Source organism: Ovis canadensis, chromosome 2 (genome assembly GCF_042477335.2).
Source record: "Ovis canadensis isolate MfBH-ARS-UI-01 breed Bighorn chromosome 2, ARS-UI_OviCan_v2, whole genome shotgun sequence".
In the NCBI taxonomy this organism is placed as follows: domain Eukaryota; kingdom Metazoa; phylum Chordata; class Mammalia; order Artiodactyla; family Bovidae; genus Ovis; species Ovis canadensis.
The window spans coordinates 118,240,504-118,260,154 of NC_091246.1; the positions used below are offsets into that span (position 1 = coordinate 118,240,504).

Here is a 19,651-nt window from a genome sequence, read left to right on the forward strand (position 1 = left end):
ATTTATTTCTGCCCTAATTTTTAAGATTTCTTTCCTTCTACTAAATCTGGGGTTCTCCAATTCTTCCTTTTCTAGTTGCTTTAGGTGTAGGGTTAAGTTATTTATTTGACTCTTTTCTTGTTTCTTGAGGTATGCCTCTATGGCTATGAACTTTCTTCTTAGCACTGCTTTTATAGTGTCCCACAGGTTTGGGGTTGTTGTGTTTTAATTTTCATTTGTTTCTATGCATATTTTGATTTCTTTTTTGATTTCTTCTGTGATTTGTTGGTTATTCAGCAGCGTGTTGTTCAGCCTCCATATGTTGGAATTTTTAATAGTTTTTCTCCTGTAATTGAGATCTAATCTTAATGCATTATGGTCAGAAAAGATGACTGGAATGATTTCGATTTTTTTTAATTTATCAAGGATAGATTTATGGCCCAGGATGTGATCTATCTAAGTTTCAGTGTGCACTTGAGAAAAAGGTGAAATTCATTGTTTTGGGGTGAAATGTCCTATAGATATCAATTAGGTCTAACTGGTCTTTTGTATCATTTAAAGTTTGCATTTCTTTGTTAATTTTCTGTTTAGTTGATCTGTCCATAGGTGTGAGTGGGGTATTAAAGTGTAGGGAACTAGGTTTAAAGAAGGTTGAGAAGTGCTTGCAAACGAGACTCTCAACCAGGGCTGGACATTTTTGCAAACGAGATGTTCTGCCCAGTGTAGGGAACTAGGTTTAAAGAAGGTTGAGAAGTGCTTGCAAACGAGACTCTCAACCAGGGCTGAACATTCTTGCAAACGAGATGTTCTGCCCAGTGTAGGGAACTAGGTTTAAAGAAGGTTGAGAAGTGCTTGCAAACGAGACTCTCAACCAGGGCTGGACATTCTTGCAAACGAGATGTTCTGCCCAGTGTAGGGAACTAGGTTTAAGGTAGATTGAGAAGTGCTTGCTAACGAGACTGTCAACCAGGGCTGAGCATTCTTGCAAACGAGATGTTCAGCTAAAAATCCTGTTTGTTCCCATGGGAAAAGAACATTGCTTGCACACAAGGATGTTTCTCTGATTCCTCAAAAGGAACAGACCTTGGGACAAAACGGATTCTAAGTTGATAAGGAAGTTCCCCAAAACAAAGTCTTAGCTGCAGTAAATAAGCCAAGGTAAAGGTTATCTCGCCCTGCGCCTGCGCACTGTATAGTCTCTGAATCATAGTGCTTGGCAGCTTGCCCTGTAGGGGGTTGTGCAAAAGATATAAAATAAAGCAGCTGTAAGTAGAAAGTGTTAAAATATAAAGATTTAAACCACTCTGCAGTGTTGGTGTTTCATTCCGTCGCCGGCATCTGGCGCCCAACGTGGGGCTCGACAGAACCGAAAGGGTAAGCACCCCGGGGCAAAAGGCTAAAAGGGGGACTTTCGGAAAATAAAAAAAAGAGAAAAGAATAAAAATCCGAAAGGGTAAACACCCTGGAGCAAAAGGCTGAAAGGGGGACTTTCGAAAAAAAGAAAAAAATAAAAATCCGAAAGGGTAAACGCCCCGGAGCAAAAGGCTGATAGGGGGACTTTCGAGAAAAAGAGAAAAATAAAAATCCAAAAGGGTAAACACCCCGGAGCAAAAGGCTGATAGGGGGACTTTCGAGAAAAAGAGAAAAAATAAAAATAAAAATCCGAAAGGGAGAGCACCCCGGAGCAAAACGCTGAAAGGGGGACTTTCGAGAAAATAAGAAAAATAAGAGAAAAAGAACAAAAAAAAGAAAAAGAAAAAACTATGGGGAATTCCCCATCTTTAAAGTCACAATATATGGAGCTAGTTAAGGGGCTCCTGCATTCTATAGAAATTAAAACGTCTACTCGCCGCTTGAGTGAGTTATTCTGTCTTATAGAGCAGCATTGTTATTGGTTTCAATATCAAACAGAAGTGCAGCTGAATTTGAAGGAATGGAAAATGGTGCAGAAAGAGTTAAGAAGGCAGCATCAAAAAGGAATTGTGATTCCTTTAAGGCTGTGGACTCTATGTAGTGCTATAACACAGGCTTTAAAATTAATGGCTGCTGATAGTGAGGCCGCCTCATGTTATCTTGAGGAGGGGGCTTCACCTCGGCCTCCACCCAAACCTCCGGATGATAGTACAGATTCATCCACTGAGCCAGATAGAGATGTGAGTTCTGGGGAGGATTCAAATTCTGTAGAGGCAATGACTGCTGCCTTTTAAAAGGTTTTATTAAATAAAAAAATGAACTTCCAGGGCTGTTGACCCTTCTGCACCACCTTACGCCTCCCTATTTCTAGTAGCTGCCGACAAGGCTGAGGTAGGGAGAGAGAGTCAGTGGTTTTAGAAGTACGGGAAAAAGTATATTTTGGGAAATGCTTATTAATGACTCTCGTCCTTTAATGTCACTGATTATTGAAGGTAAACAGTTTGAAAGATTAGTGGATACAGGAGCAGATGTTTCGGTTATTTCTCTCCAGCAGTGGCCTAATGACTTAAAAAAAAAAAGAAAAAATTCCTCTTGTTTTAACAGGCTTAGGATCAATAGCAGATGTGTGGAGAAGCACTCAACCTTTGTCATGCCAATTGTCTAATGGAAAGAAAGTATCTATTTCTTTCTACATTGTTAATATACCTATTAATATCTGGGGAAGAGATCTTTTATTTTCTTTAGGAACAACACTCACCATCTCGTCGGAAAACTTGTAGCCACTGCTCAGATTCCTCGAGCTCTCCCATTGAAATGGTTAACTGATGTCCCTAAATGGGTTGAGCAGTGGCCGCTTCCAAAAGTGAAGCTCGAGGCTTTAGAACAATTAGTAAAAGAACAGCTTCAATCTGGCCATATTGAACCTTCTACGTCTCCTTGGAATTCTCCTGTTTTTGTCATTAAGAAAAAATCTGGTAAATGGAGAATGTTGACTGATTTAAGGGCAGTTAACAAATGTATAGAACCTATGGGAGCTTTGCAATTAGGTCTCCCTTCTCCTGCTTTGATTCCACAGGATTGGTCTTTGATGGTTTTAGATTTGAAGGATTGTTTTTTTAATATTCCTTTGCAAATAAAAGATAGAAATAAATTTGCTTTTACTATTCCAGTGTATAATCATGGGCAGCCCGTAAAACGTTATCAATGGACAGTGTTGCCTCAAGGAATGATTAATAGCCCTACACTTTGTCAGGAGTTTGTTAATCGTGCTCTTATTACTGTGAGACAACAATTTTCTAATTGTCTTCTCTATCATTATATGGATGATCTTCTATTGGCAGCTCCTAGTAAAGAGGAACAAGATACATTTTTTATTCACGTAAAGAAAGCTTTAAGTGATTTTAATCTTCAAATTGCTCCTGAAAAAATTCAAACTGAATTTCCTATTTCATATTTAGGTGCTATTTTGAAACGACAAAGAATAAAACCTCAAAAGGTCCAAATTAGACGAGATAATTTGAAAACTCTTAATGATTTTCAAAAGCTTTTGGGTGATATTAACTGGTTACGTCCCATGTTAGGGATTCCTACACATCAATTGCGTCATTTATTTTCTACTTTAGAGGGTGATACTGCTCTTAACAGTCCTCGATCTCTTACTTCTCAAGCAAAAGAGGAATTACACTTTGTAGAGCAACGGTTAAATGAAGGGTTTCTTACTTATCTACAACAGGATCAACCTATATATTTCATAGTGTTCCATACTCCCTATTCTCCTACTGGAGTTATTGCTCAATCTGCAGGGTTGATTGAGTGGGTATTTTTACCCAATAACTATACAAAAAAGCTTACTACTTATACGGATAGAATTGCTTTCCTTATTTTGAAAGGTCGAGGCCATGTTACTCAGTTAATTGGAAGTGACCCTCAAACAATTATTACTCAACTTACTTCCACCCAAATTTCTAATTGCTTACAGTTTAATAAAAATTGGCAGATAGCTCTTGCATCTTATTCAGGGACTTTTTCTAATCAATATCCTCAATCTAAAATGATAGATTTCCTTCGACATACATCAATGGTGTGTAAATCTCCTATATCTAATATTCCAGTTAAAGAAAAAACTATTTTTACAGATGCCAATAAAAATACTGCTGGCTATTGGACTGATACTACTTCTAAAGTTGTTCCACATTCCTTTTCTTCTGTGCAGCCTGCTGAACTTTGGGCCATTTGTTTGGCATTACAGGATTTTTTTGATATTCCTATTAATATTGTTTCTGATTCTAAATATGCAGTCTTTTCATGTATTTATCTTCCTGAAGCCACTTTACCGGTAACTTTAAAAACTAATATTGATAAATTATTTTTTCAGGTTCAACAATTATTAATTAGGCGAACTAACCCTGTCTTTTTTACTCATATACGAGCTCATTCTTCTCTCCCCGGACCATTATCTCAAGGAAATGCAAATATTGATGCCTTACTTTATCCTTTACAGTCTGCAACACAAGAACATTGCTTACATCATACTAATTCTAAAGGGTTACAAAAAACTTATTCGTTAACACGAAAACAAGCTCAACACATTGTTCGTTCTTGTTCCATATGTGCACCGTTTATTTTGCCCTTTGCCCCTCCTGGAGTAAATCCCAGAGGACTACAATCTAACCAAATCTGGCAAATGGATGTTGTTTTTATTTCTTCATTCGGTAAGCAGAAATATGTTCATCATACTATACATACTTATTCTCATTTTCAATGGGCTACAGCTTTAAGTTCAGAAAAGGCAGATTCTGTTATTACTCATTTGTTATTTTGTTTTGCTATTATGGGCATACATATAGAATTAAAAACTGATAATGCTCCCGCATATCAATCCTCTAAATTATCTCAATTTTTAAAACAATATCATATTAAGCACACTTTTGGTATTCCTTATAATAGTCAAGGACAAGCTATAATTGAAAGAGCTAATCAGACTCTTCGAGAATACATTAAAAAAATAAGAAAGGGGGAAAAAGGTGTGATATCACTAAGGGGCCATTTCAAGTTCATTTGCATATTAATAAATCTTACTCTGCTATAGCATGTGTAAAATTTTCTTATTCTTTACTGTATGGGCAATGGATTTGGAATGAAATTTTGGCAGTTATATCATGTTCTGATTGTAACTTGACTCAATGTATAAATCGTTCTTGGTGGGAAAATGTTGAAAACAAGATGGTCCATTCCAGTAATTATTCTTTGGTCATTGTGAAAGCACGGACTGAACTTTGGTTGCCTGTTAATCTTACTCGACCTTGGTCGGACTCTTTTGCTGTCACTCATCTTGTGAATGCTGTACAAACTCTTCTCCATCGATCTCGAAGAATGCTTGGCATTGTCATCGCATCAGTTCTCGCCGTGGCTTCAGTAACAGCAACAGCAACTGTAGCAGGTCTTGCTTTGCATCAAGGCATACAGACTGCTGATTTTGTCAGGGAATGGCATAAAGATGCTCATTTATTGTGGCAACAACAGCATGATTTGGACCCTCAATTGGCTACTGATGTATTGAATTTACAACACACAGTTTCCTGGTTAGGAGATCAAGTGACTGTGTTAGCTACAAAGAGTGTGTTAAAATGTGATTAGAACTCATCTCACCTATGTGTAACCCCTGTTTCCTTTAATATGAGTGAGGGTTGGGAAAAGGTGAAAAGGTCTTTAGTGGGACACCAGAATTTAACTGCTAAAATTATGAAATTGGAACAAACTATATTGTCAACTTTTAGTAAGACGCTGCCTGATATTCTTGGTTCTGATATACTGAAAAGTCTTCAAGAAGGATTAGACAACCTTAATCCTTTAGGGCATGTATCTACATTGTTAACAACATCCTTTGTGAATACTTTGTTAATTGTTGCTTTATGTTTTATTGCTTTTATAGTCTACCGGCGCTGGCAAAAAGGGAAACAATTGAAAGAAGAAGCTTTGCGTATTCAAGCGCTTATTCAGCATCTACAAGAAAAGAAAGGGGGAGATGTAGGGAACTAGGTTTAAAGAAGGTTGAGAAGTGCTTGCAAACGAGACTCTCAACCAGGGCTGGACATTTTTGCAAACGAGATGTTCTGCCCAGTGTAGGGAACTAGGTTTAAAGAAGGTTGAGAAGTGCTTGCAAACGAGACTCTCAACCAGGGCTGAACATTCTTGCAAACGAGATGTTCTGCCCAGTGTAGGGAACTAGGTTTAAAGAAGGTTGAGAAGTGCTTGCAAACGAGACTCTCAACCAGGGCTGAACATTCTTGCAAACGAGATGTTCTGCCCAGTGTAGGGAACTAGGTTTAAAGAAGGTTGAGAAGTGCTTGCAAACGAGACTCTCAACCAGGGCTGAACATTCTTGCAAACGAGATGTTCTGCCCAGTGTAGGGAACTAGGTTTAAAGAAGGTTGAGAAGTGCTTGCAAACGAGACTCTCAACCAGGGCTGAGCATTCTTGCAAACGAGATGTTCAGCTAAAAATCCTGTTTGTTCCCATGGGAAAAGAACATTGCTTGCACACAAGGATGTTTCTCTGATTCCTCAAAAGGAACAGACCTTGGGACAAAACGGATTCTAAGTTGATAAGGAAGTTCCCCAAAACAAAGTCTTAGCTGCAGTAAATAAGCCAAGGTAAAGGTTATCTCGCCCTGCGCCTGCGCACTGTATAGTCTCTGAATCATAGTGCTTGGCAGCTTGCCCTGTAGGGGGTTGTGCAAAAGATATAAAATAAAGCAGCTGTAAGTAGAAAGTGTTAAAATATAAAGATTTAAACCACTCTGCAGTGTTGGTGTTTCATTTCGTCGCCGGCATTAAAGTCTCCCACTATTATTGTGTTACTGTTTATTTCCCCTTTCCTTCTTGTTAGCCTTTGTCTTACATGTTGCAGTGCTCCTATGTTGGGTGTATATATATTTATAATTGTTATATCTTCTTCTTGGATTGATCCTTTGATCATTATGTAGTGGCCTTCGTTATCTCTTTTCACAGCCTTTGTTTTAAAGTCTATTTTATCGGATATGAGTATTTCTACTCCTGCTTTCTTTTGGTCTCTATTTGCGTGGAATATCTTTTGCCAGCCCTTCAATTTCAGTCTGCATGTGTCCCTTGTTTTGAGGTGGGTCTCTTGTATGCAGCACATATAGGGATCTTGTTTTTGTATCCATTCAGCCAGTCTTTGCCTGTTGGTTGGGGCATTCAACCCATTTACATTTAAGGTAATTATTGATAAGTAAGATCCCATTGCCATTTACTTTACTGTTTTGGGTTTGGGTTTATAAGCCCTTTCTGTGTTTCCTGTCTAGGGAATATCCTTTAGCATTTGTTGGAGACCTGGTTTGGTGGTGCTGAATTCTCTCAGCTTTTGCTTGTCTGTAAAGCTTTTGATTTCTCCTTCGTATTTGAATGAGATCCTTGCTGGGTACAGTAATCTGGGCTGTAGGTTATTGTCTTTCTTCACTTTAAGTATGTCTTGCCATTCCCTCCTGGCATGAAGAGTTTCTATTAAAAGATCTGCAGTTATCCTTATGGGAATCCCCTTGTGTGTTATTTGTTGTTTTTCCCTTGCTGCTTTTAATATTTGTTCTTTGTGTTTGATCTTTGTTAATTTGATTAATATGTGTCTTGGGGTGTTCCTATTTGGAACTTTCTTGGTTTCTTGGACTCGGGTGATTATTTCCTTCCTCATTTTAGGAAAGTTTTCAACTATTATCTCCTCAAGTATTTTCTCATGTTCTTTCTCTTTGGCTTCTTCTTCTGGGACTCCTATAATTCGAATATTGGAGCGTTTCATGTTGTCCTGGAGGTCTCTGAGATTGTCTTCATTTCTTTTAATTCGTTTTCCTGTTTTCCTCTCTGATTCAATTATTTCTACCATTCTATCTTCTATTTCACTAATCCTATCTTCTGCCTATTATTCTACTATTATTCTACTATTTTGCCTCCAGAGTGTTTCTGATCTCATTTATTGCATTATTCATTATATATTGACTCTTTTTTATTTCTTCTAAGTCCTTGTTAAACCTTTCTTGCATCTTCTCAATCCTTGTCTCCAGGCTGTTTATCTGTGATTCCATTTTGATTTCAAGATTTTGGATCATTTTCACTATCAATATTCGGAATTCCTTCTCAGGTAGATTCCCTACTTCTTCCTGTTTTGTTTGGTTTGGTGGGCATTTCCCCTGTTCCTTTACCTGCTGAGTATTCCTCTGTCTCTTCATCTTGGTTATATTGCTGCGTTTGGGGTGGCCTTTCTATATTCTGGGAATTTGTGGAGTTCTCTTTATTATGGAGTTCCCTCACTGTGGGTAGGGTTGTATCAGTGGCTTGTCAAGGTTTCTTGGTTAGGGAGGCTTGTGTTAGAGTTCTGGTGGGTGGAGCTGGATTTCTTCTCTTTGGAGTGCAATGAAGTGGCCAGTAATGTGTTTTGAAATGCCAGTGGTTTTGGATTAACTTTGAGCTGCCTGTATATTGAAGCTCAGGGATGTGTTCCTGTGTTGCTGGAGAATTTGTGTGGTATGTCTTGCTATGGAACTTGTTGGCCCTTGGGTCGTGCTTGGTTTCAGTGTCGGTATGGAGACGTTTAATGAGCTCCTATTGATTAATGTTCCCCAGACTCAGGATATTTCTGATGTTCTCAGGATTTGGACTTAAGCCTCCTGCTTCTGGTTTTCAGTTTTATTTTTACAGTAGCATCAAGACTTCTCCATCTATACAGCACTGATGATAAAAAAACATCTAGGTTAAAGATGAAAAGTTTCTCCACATTAAGGGACACCCAAAGAGGTTCACTGAGTTACATGGAGAAGAGAAGAGGGATGGGGTAGTTAGAGGTGACTGGAATGAGATGAGGTGGGATCAAAAGAGCATGGAGCAAGCTAGCCAGTAATCACTTCCTTATGTGTGCTCCTCAGTCTGGATCACTCAAAGATGTTCACGGAGTTATACAGGGAAAAGGAGAGGGAGGAAGTAGACAGAGGTGGCCAGGAGGATAAAAGATGGAAATGAAAAGGAGAGAGACAGATACAGCCAGTAACCAGTTCCCTAAGTGTTCTCCACCGTCTGGAACACACAGAGATTCACAGAGTGGGTAGAGAAGAGAAGGAGGAGGGAAGAGACAGAGGCCACCTAGTGGAGAAAAATGAGAGTCCAAAGGAGAAGAGAGTGGTCAAGCCAGTAATCCCGCTCTCAGGTAAAATTGAGTACTGAAGATTAGGTTTTTAAATGTACAAAATTGACAACAAATACCAAAAAACAAAGGTTAAAAATCTAGAGTAGAGGTTTGATTTTCAAAAATACAATATTAAAGAAAAGAAGGAGAAGGAGAAGAAAGAAAAAAAAATTTTTAATCCACATGAATTATTAAAAAACAACAACAACCACAAAAAGAGTATATACAGCATTTGCTTTAAAAAAGCGTCATTTTTTTGAAAAGTAATAGTAGATTATGAAAATAAAAATTAAAGGAGAAATAGAGGACTTAAAATTTAAAAAGGTTTAAAAAAAAGAAGAGGAAAAAGAAAAGAAAAAGCAATCACACAACAATATCAACAAAAAAATGATTGTAAAAATAGTAAAGATATATCTGGTTCTTTCTCTGGTGTTGTGGGCTGTGTGGGGTCACTTCCAAGGTGGTTCCCTCTGTTTAACTTCTGTTTGCTGGTCTCTTCAGTGTCTGATTTCCTCCCTGTCACCGGGGGGGGGGGGGGGGGGTGGGGGCGGTGGTGGACACTGTTTTTTTTTTTTTTAGGCTCACTTGTTCAGTCACGCTGTGGGGAGGGAGGGATGCTGCAAACAAGTACCACTCGCTTGTGATTGCAGTGTTTCAGCCCCGCTGGGCCTGCCCCTGCTTGCGGTGCACACCGCTCAGGCTCTACGTTGCTCCACCAGGAACCATCTGAGGCTGGCCCTAGGCTACATGCACCTCCCCAGTTTAAGCTGCTTAGGCTTGGCGCTCAGGTAGCCCTCAGAGGTGCAGATTTGGTTGGGCCTGCGTTTTGTGCCCTTCCCAGTTCTGAATAGCACAGGTGTTTGGCGAGTGCAGTCACTGTGACTTACCACCTTTCCCGTCTCTGCTGCTCAGTTTTTTGGGTGTAACGCTGGCATCCCTTCTCTGGCAGCTGATGACTGTCCAGAACTCCCAGAAGTCTTAGTTAGCAAAGAAGCCTGCTTGCATTTTGGTAGGTAATGTCTCTCTTGGGCTACAATTGCCCCCTTCCAGCCCTTATGGCTCTGGCTGCCTGTCACTAGAGGGGGGTGGTCTGCAGCCGGTTATTTCTGTTCCATCCTTTGTTCTGTGTGCGGTCCTGGCAGTGTCTTATATTCAAGCTTTTAGCGTGGTAGCTATCCCACAGTCTGGTTTGCTAACCATAGTTTGCTCTGGTTATGCATGGGGCGTTCCAGCCCGAATCTTACAAAGCACTGCAGCCCGCACCTCTCGCACCTCCCTGCCCAGCCCCCACTTGCTAGTGGCGGATGCAGGTGTCTGCACTGCTTCTCCGCTGGGAGAGTTACTGTTGGGCTCATAAACTGTTGGTTTTAATTATTTATTTTTCCTTCCTGTTATGTTGCCCTCTATGCTTCCAAGGCTCGCCACAGGCTTGGGAGTGAGAGTGTTTCCTGGTGTTTGGAAACCTCTCTTCTTAAGATTCCCTTCCTGGGACGGAGCTCCCTCACTACCTACTTTGTCTCCTTTTTCATCTTTTATATTTTTTCCTACCTGTTTTTGAAGACAATGAAATGCTTTCCTGGGTGCCTGATGTCCTCTACCAGCATTCAGTAGTTTTGTGGAATTTACTCAGCGTTGAAATGTTCTTTTGATGAATTTGTGAGGGAGAAAGCGGTCTCCCCATCCTATTCCTCTGCCATCTTAGGACCGCCCCCTTTTCTGAGTATTCTTGCCACCTCTTCTGCTTCTGTTAGGTCCATGCGATTTCTGCCCTTTATCAAGCCCATCTTTGTTGGGCTAAATGTTCCCTTGCTATCTCTAATTTTCTTGAAGAGATCTCTAGTCTTTCCCATTCTGTTGTTTTCTTCTATTTCTTTGCATTGATCACTGAAGAAGGCTTTCTTATCTCTTCTTGCTATTCTTTGGAACTCTGCATTCACATGCTTATATTTTTCCTTTTCTCCTTTGCTTTTCACCTCTCTTCTTTTCACAGCTATTTGTAAGGCCTACCAAGACAGACATTTTGCTTTTTTACATTTCTTTTCCATGGGGATGGTCTTGATCCCTGTCTCCTGTACAATGTCACGAACCTCATTCCATAGTTCATCAGGCACTCTATCTATCAGAACTAGACCCTTAAATCTATTTCTCAGTTCCACTGTATAATCATAAGGGATTTGATTTAAGCCTTACCTGAATGGTCTAGCGGTTTTCCCTACTTTCTTCAATTTGAGTCTGAATTTGGCAATAAGGATTTCATGTTCTGAGCCACAGTCAGCTCCTGGTCTTGTTTTTTTGACTGTATAGAGCTTCTCCATCTTTGGCTGCAAAGAATATAATCAGTCTGATTTTGGTGTTGACCACCTGGTGATGTCCATGTGTAGAGTCTTCTCTTGTGTTGTTGGAAGAGGGTGTTTGCTATGACCAGTGCATCTTCTTGGCAAAACTCTATTAGTCTTTGCCCTGCTTCATTCTGCATTCCAAGGCCAAATTTACCTGTTACTCCAGGTGTTTCTTGACTTCCTACCTTTGCATTCCAGTCCCCTATAATTAAAAGGACAACTTTTTTGGGTGTTAGTTCTAAAAGATCTTGTAGGTCTTCATAGAACCATTCAACTTCAGCTTCTTCAGTGTTACCGGTTGGGGCATAGACTTGGATTACTGTGATATTGAATGGTTTGACTTGTAAACAAACAGAGATCATTCTGTCGTTTTTAAGACTGCATCCAAGTACTGCATTTTGGGCTCTTTTGTTGACCATGATGGCTACTCCATTTCTTCTGAGCAAATCCTGCCCACAGTAGTATATATAACTGATACAACTGTCATCTGAGTTAAATTCACCCATTCCAGTCCATTTTAGGTTGCTGATTTCTATAATGTCAACGTTCACTCTTGCCATGTCTTGTTTGACCACTTCCAATTTGCCTCGATTCATTGGACCTGACATTCCAGGTTCCTATGCAATATTGCTCTTTACAGCATTGGACCTTGCTTCTATCACCAGACACATCCACAGCTGGGTACTGTTTTTGCTTTGGCTCCATCCCTTCATTCTTTCTGGAGTTTTTTCTCCACTGATCTCAAGTAACATATTGGGCGCCTATTGACCTGGGGAGTTCCTCTTTCAGTATCCTCTCATTTTGCCTTTTCATACTGTTTATGGGGTTCACAACTCAAGAATACTAAAGTGGTTTGCCATTCCCTTCTCCAGTGGATCACATTCTGTCAGAACTCTCTACCATGACCCTCCTGTCCTGTGTTGTCCTGCGGGCATGGCTTAGTTTCACTGAGTTAGACAAGGCTGTGATCCTAGTGTGATTAGATTGACTAGTTTTCTGTGAGTATGGTTTCACTGTGTCTGCCCTCAGAAAGCATTAAACAGAGTTACATTTCTCACAGAGCAAAAGTGCAGTGAGTTACAACAGAAAAGAATCAATTAGCTCAAAAGTCTGATATGGTTAATTCCAAGGCTATTGCTTGTTTTTCTTAAATTCCAACTACATTAACTATTGCACTCCCAGGTGTGCAGTGGATAAGAGATATGGAACTTAGCAGCAAGCATTGGCTCAACAATGAAATCCTACACCAGCACTACACTAATAGCTTTTAACTCTTTTGAAGGCTCTATATTTTTAGAATGTTTTAGGCTTCCCATGCCTCTCACAGTTAGGAGGCTGTGAATAATCACATACGTAGTTGCAAAGTCTGGATAAACATGTCAGGCAAGCTAGAATGCCAATAGAAGGGGTTTGAATTGAAATATTCCTTTCATGTCCAGGATACTTATTAGCTAAAGCCCTAAGTTGATTTTTTCAGAGAAAGTTGGTCGGGGATAGCCCACTGTTAATGTCAGAAGAGTTGGTGAAGAGCACAAAATAGTAAGACAGACAGATTCTGATTTTGCGGTAGATGCTTGAGCAGGTCCAGGGCATCCCTCAAGTCCTGATCCGCCTTGCTTACCAAGTCTCTTCAAATGACCTTGTCATGGGTGGGATCTCCCTTGCTGGCTCCCAACACTATGAAGTTTCAACAGGGGAGTCAGGCCTCATCTCGTGTGAAGGCATACAAGTCAGCTTTCCTCTCAAGCTGTAAAAATAGGGTCAGGCTTCCTGTCAAGTTCACATTGGGAACTGTGACTTTCTCTCGAGGTGCCAAAGGGCTGTCACACCAGCCATCGTGTTTGGAGTCGATATTTGGAGTGACAGTCGAGTCAGTTCAGGGGAATTAGGTGTACCTGGAGTGGACTGGGACATCAGTGTCTTTGAATTATGTCAAAACCCCTGGAGTTTCTCAGGAGTTTCAAGTTGAAACCGCCTCTTCTTGGGGTGCAACGGGAATGCTGGGATTCCTTTCCCAACGAAGCAGGGATATGCACCCTTATCTCGAGATGGGGAGGTAAAAATGGGGCTTTCGTGAGTTGTGGTTGGACACTCGGTGTTTCTCTCGAATGGAGATGGGTATGTCAGGGAACTTCTTGAGTTGCATCAAGGTTCTCAAGGACCCTTTCAAGGCTCAAGAGAGAAGTTGGGATTTCCCTCGAGACGCTGCAGCAGAAAAGGGCCTCATCTCGCGTTGAGGTGAGAATCTCATGGGTTTTCTCGAGTTGTGGCAGGAAACTTGGTGTTCCTCTCAAGTTATAATGGGGACGTCAGGGACCCGCTCGTGTTGCCTCAGAAAAGTCACGTCTCCATGGGAGTTTCAAAGGGCTTCTCAGGATTCCTGTCCAGTTGGTGCCAGGTCGCAGTCCTCATCTGAAGTTGAGGCTGGAACCTCAGGTTTCCTCTCCAGTGCTGATATGGATCTTCGAGTTCCTATGTGCCAGAGTCCAGCCCCCGCAGGATCCAAGTGTACCCTCCAGAGAGATGGCATTGGTGAAGAGATTTAGAGAAATAAAGAAAGAATATTGCAGATAAAAAAAAATAGAGGATATAAAGAGGCTTATTTTCCTTGGTTTTGACCAAAAGTCAATAAAGCCCCAAGACAAGGGACTTGCCTGTTCATGTAGGCCGCATGCACCCTCTCTGTCTCCCAAGGGAGTGAAGATGCAGAGCACCTTCCAGTTCAGGTCTTAGAAGCCCAGGCAGGAAAGTGAATGCAGAGAGCCTCTGTGCTCCAAGGGATCAACCTGAAAAAGAGAGTAAGAGAAAGAAAGAAAGAAAGAAAGAAAGAAAGAAAGAAAGAAAGAAAGAAAGAAAGAAAGAAAGAAAGAAAGAAAGACAGACATGGGGTGATGAAGCTTCAGTGAGTGAGGCCCGTAACTTTATTTTCAAAGGGAACATTCATACCTTGACTTGTATATAGAGGGAAATGAAAGATGCAAAGTCATACAGAGTCAGCCCAAACATTACATCTGTTTTGTCTTTATCAAAACCAAGATTTTTTTCTGCATACCCTTCCCATAAACAATGTATGTATATTATCTTCTGGCCTCAGAGGCCTGTGAACTTTTTATGACCCTCTTTTGATAAAGGCTGCTCAACCAGGAAACTTATTTTCCCTTGAAATGTTTTTTCTTTATATTTTTTATCTATGTCAGCCTCAGAAAGTATTAAACAGAGTTACATTTCTCACACAGCAAAGGTGCAGTGAGTTGTAACAAAAAAGAAATAATTAGCTCAAAGGTCTGATATGGTTAATTCCAAGGCTATTGTTTGTTTTTCTTAAATTCCAACTACATTAACTACTGCACTCCCAGGTGTGCAGTGACTAAGAGATATGGAACTTAGCAGCAGACATTGGCTCAACAATGAAATCCTACACCAGCACTACACTAATAGTTTTTAACTCTTCAAAAGTCTCTATATTTTTAGAATGTTTTAGGCTTCCAGTGCCTCTCACAGTTGGGAGGTAGTGAATAATCACATACGTAGTTGCAAAGTCTGGATAAACCTGTCAGGCAAGCTAGAATGCCTACAGAGGGAATTTGAATTGAAATATTCCTTTCATGTCCAGGATACTTATTATCTAGAGCCCTATGTTGATTTTTTCCAGAGAAGAGTGGTCGGGGATAGCCCCCTGTTAATGTCAGAAGAGTTGGTGAAAGGCACAAAATAATAAGACAGACAGATTCTGATTTTGTGGTAGATGCTTGAGCAGGTCCAGGGATCCCTCGAGTCCTGATCCACCGTGCTCGCCAAGTCTCTTCAAATGACCTTGTCATGGGTGGGATCTCCCTTGCTGACTCCTGGCGCTATGGAGTTTCAACAGGGGAGTCAGGCCTCTTCTCATGTGGAGACATGGAAGTCTGCTTTCCTCTTGAGCTGTAAAAGTAGTGTCAGGCTTCCTGTCATGTTGACATAGGGAACTGTGACTTTATCCCGAGGTGCTGCCACACCTCCCCTTACAGGGCTGTCGCACCTCCCATCGTGTTTTGAGTCGACAATCAAGTCAGTGCAGGGGAATCAGGTCTATCTGGAGTGGATTGGGACTGCGGGGTCTTTTTGAGTTGTGGCACGACCCCTGGAGTTCCTCTCGAGATTCAAGTTGAGACCGCCTCCACTTGAGGTGCGATGGGAAAGCCGGGATTCCTTTCCCAAGGAAACAGGGAAATGGACCCTCATCTCAAGATGAAGAGGGAAAAATGGGGCTCTTCTTGAGTTGTTGCAGGACCCTCGGTGTTCCTCTTGAGTAGACACGGGTATGTCGGAGAACTTCTTGAGTTGTATCAAGGGTGTCAAGGACCCTTTCAATGCTCAAGAAGGAATGTGGAATTTCTCTCGAGATGCTCAAAAGGCCTCATCTCGCGTTGAGGGGAGAATCTCCTGGTTTTTCTCAAGTTGCAGCAGGAAGCTTGGCGTTCCTCTCGAGTTACTATGGGGACCTCAGTGACCCGCTCGTGTTCCCTCAGGAAAGTCAAGTCTCCATGCAAGTTGCGAGGGGCCTCTTGGGATTCATCATCATTCAGTGCAGGGTCCTAGGTCCTCATCTGGAGTTGAGGCTGGAACATCAGGTTTCCTCTCTAGTGCTGACATGGATCTCGGGGTTCCTCTGGAGTTTCAACAGGGGAGTCAGGCCTCGTCACTTGTGGTGACATGGAAGTCCGCTTTCCTCTTGAGCTATAAAAGTAGTTTCAAGGTTCCTGTCGAGTTGATGTAGGGATCTGTGGCTTTCTCTCGAGGTGCCACAGGGCTGTCACACCTCCCATCCTGTTTTGAGTCAATACTCGGTGTGACCATCAAGTCAGTGCAGGGGAATTAGGTTTATCTGGAGTGGATTGGGACATCCTGTCTTTTGGAATTGTGGCACGACCCCTGGAGTTCCTCTCGAGTTTCAAGTTAAGACCACCTCCTCTTGAGGTGCGACGGGAATGCTGGGATTCCTTTCCCAACGATTCAGGGAAAGGGACCCTCATCTCAAGATGAGGAGGTGAAAACGGGGCTCTTCTTGAGTTGTGGTGGGACTCTCGGTGTTCCTCTCGAGTGCAGATGGGTATGTTGGGTGCCTGGAGCCAACACAGGAGATCCCACCCAATACAAGGTCATGTGGAAGAGCCTGACAGGCATGGCAGGATCATGACTCGAGGGACTTCCTGACCCCTACCCCCATGACAAGGTCATGTGGAAAAGCCTGACAGGGCAAAGTGGTTCAGGTCTCAAGTGGTCCTCTGCCTGAGCATCTACCTCACAACCAAAATCTGTCTGTTTACCGTCTGCTATACTACACTCTTCTTATATTAACAGAGTCTATCCCTGACCACCGTTCTCTGGAAAATTAACTTAGACCCTCCAGTTAATAGTCTCCTACATACAAAAGGAGTGTTTCATCTCAGACCTCTCTGCTGGCTGTCTAGCTTGTGTGACAAGTTTATCCACACTCTTGCTACTACAGACATGATTGTTTATGAGTTCTCAACCATAAACAGCACAGAGAGTTTGGAGTATTTTTAAAGTCTTAGTTAGCATGGGGTTTTTCTAGAGATAAAAATCATGTTGGTGAAGGGTTTCATTGCTGAGTTAATGATTACTGCCTGCCCTCCATACCCTTAGGCACCCGGGAGTATGTTAATCAATGTAATTGGAATGTAGAAAAAGAAATATAGTAGTTTTGATGTAAGCAATACTAGACTTTTGAGTTAATGAAATTTCTCTTTGTTATAAATTACTGTACTCCTCTTTCTTTGTATAAATCATTTTATCCTTGCTATGTAAGAATTTAACTTTATCACTTTCTTAAGACTGAGCAGATTTCAGGAAAAAAAAATCTTAAGGGAAAACAAGTTTTCTGATGGACTAACCTTTATCAATAGAAAGAAAGATGGGCCATAAAATGTTAATTGGTCTCCAGACAAGAAGATATTGTAAACAAACTTAAGACCCTTGTAAGAACAAAGATATGCAAAGAACACTCTGTCTTTAGATATGGGTCAGAGCAACTGACTCTGCGCGACTCTGCTTCTTACATTTATCTCTATGTACAACTTAAAGTATAAAAGCTTCCCTGAAAAATAAAGAGACCGACCAGTTCCTTGAAAGACTGGTTTCCCCTGTGTCATTCTTGCTTTCTCTCCTTTTCGGGCTGATTTCTTGGAGTGCAGGGGCTTGCAGTGTTCAGTTTCTTGCCTGGGCTTCCAAGACCTGAATGGGAAGGCGCTCTGCATCTTCACTCCTTCAGGAAACTGGGAGGGTGCCTGCAGCCTATGTGAATGGTACAAGTTCCTTGTCTGGAACTTTATTGGCTTTCTGCATAAACCAAGGAATATCAGCCTCTTTCTCTCCTATATTTCCCTAACTGCTATATTCCTTCTTTATCTCTTTTGATATCTCTAAATAAATCATTCATATAGGTCACCGACACTGTCCCTTGAGGATACCCTGGATCCAGCCAGGGCTGGACCCCGTTAAGTGGTGCCTGGAACAGGCTATCCAAAGGTAGGTCTCCCCAGTGTGCAGTTTTTGGACAGCTAGGCCCCCACTCAGGGTGCCACGGACCCCCCTGCGTAAGGTAGGTAGGGAAAGAAGGGTGGAAAGCTTTGGGTTGAAAAGAAACCCGGTTGATAGGTTGGAGGAAACCTGAAGTGTTGATTCTTGCAATACCAGACAAGAAATCTGTACTGAAATCTTAAATCTTTCTCTATAAAATTTCTGACATGGGTAACAGTAAATCTAAAGAATGACAGCTTTTTATAGGAGTAATCTTGTGGTTGTTAAACAAAAGAGTAATTAAAGTTAAGAAAACCAATATTTAATCCCTTTCTACATTTGTATAAGAACAATGTCCTTGGTTTTCAGAAGAGGGCACTGTTAATTTAGATACTTGGGTGAAGCTAGGAAAACAGCTAAAAACTTATTATACTTTGCATGGGCCTGTAGATGCTTTTGCTCTGTGGAATATGATTAAAAGTGTTCTGGACCCCCATCATGAGGCTGTTAGATAGCCTATGGGAGAGGCTATAGCGGTGGATGGTGGTGGGTCTCCACTTTCTACGCAGATATTTTCTGTCATTGACGAAGGAAAGGAGGAAGACTGTGCTCTACCTCCAGAGGAAGGAGAGGGCTTACAGGAAGTTGTGGCCGGGGGCCCTGGTGACCCCCCTCCCCCTCTACACAAACCTTTAAAAATTTATCCACCACTTTCTGATTTAAGGCGACCACCGCCACCTACGCTTGCACCTCCCAGAGCCCAGGAATTCCCCACTTTGCCTCCAAAGCCTCCCAGAACATTGCCTAATGCTGAAAAAGATAAAGAGATTTTTTCAACAAAGGGGCTTTTAAAACAGATGCATACACTCCTTGGGGAAAAAAAAATAGGAGAAAAAGAGAAAAAAAATCATAATAAAAAGGATTCTACAAATTAAAAAAGTGTTTATCTTATGGCCAAATGGGGCATTTTTGCTGGCAATGTCCTGCTAAACAGAGACAACAAGCCATGCCAATCAACCCCAGATAGCTCAGGACTAGACCTCAGTTCCATCACCACAACAATATTAACCCCTGATGTGCCAGTTACTCCGATTCCAAAGGGAGCGGCTGGCCCCCTGCATTAGGACATTCTGGACTTGTGCTAGGGTGTAGCTTGCTTTCTTTTCAAGGAATTTCGGTGGTGCCTGGTGTAGTAGATTCTGATTATACTGGGGAAATTAAAGTTTTTATCTCACCACCTGCTAAAACTGTGCAAATTAATAAAGGTCAAAGAATAGCACAGCTTTTGATTTTATCTTATTATCAGATAAGAAAAACCTTGACTTCTCAAGCTAGGGGCCCCAGAAGATTTGGATCTAGTGATCTAGCTTTTGGGGTGCAGGAAATTACCGCTTCTAGTCCTTTAGCCCCCACAGTAGTTAAGAGTGCAAAAATATTAGATTGGCGTTTTGAGGATACCTGTGGAACTTCCCAACCCTATGTAGTTCCTTCGCTCCCCTTTAGCTTATGAGGGAGGGCCGTGCTGTCTCAAATGGGAGTGCTACTTTTTAGCCCTGATGATGAAGTGACCTCCCAAATGCTTCATATGGGCTATGACCCATTAAAAGGATTAGGCAAACAACAGACAGGAATAACTGAGCCAATCTGTCCAACTCCTCGACAGCTATGTACTAGACTGAGGTATCCAAATTTATAATGGAGGCCATTGTTTT

The 19,651-nt window shown here is 41.5% G+C and overlaps 1 pseudogene; it reads right to left on the minus strand.

Annotated features, from left to right (window-relative positions):
- Positions 1 to 1,299: 1,299 nt before the first annotated feature.
- LOC138432412 (olfactory receptor 5D13-like) overlaps positions 1,300 to 19,651 on the minus strand; it is a 42,995-nt pseudogene continuing 24,643 nt past the window's right edge.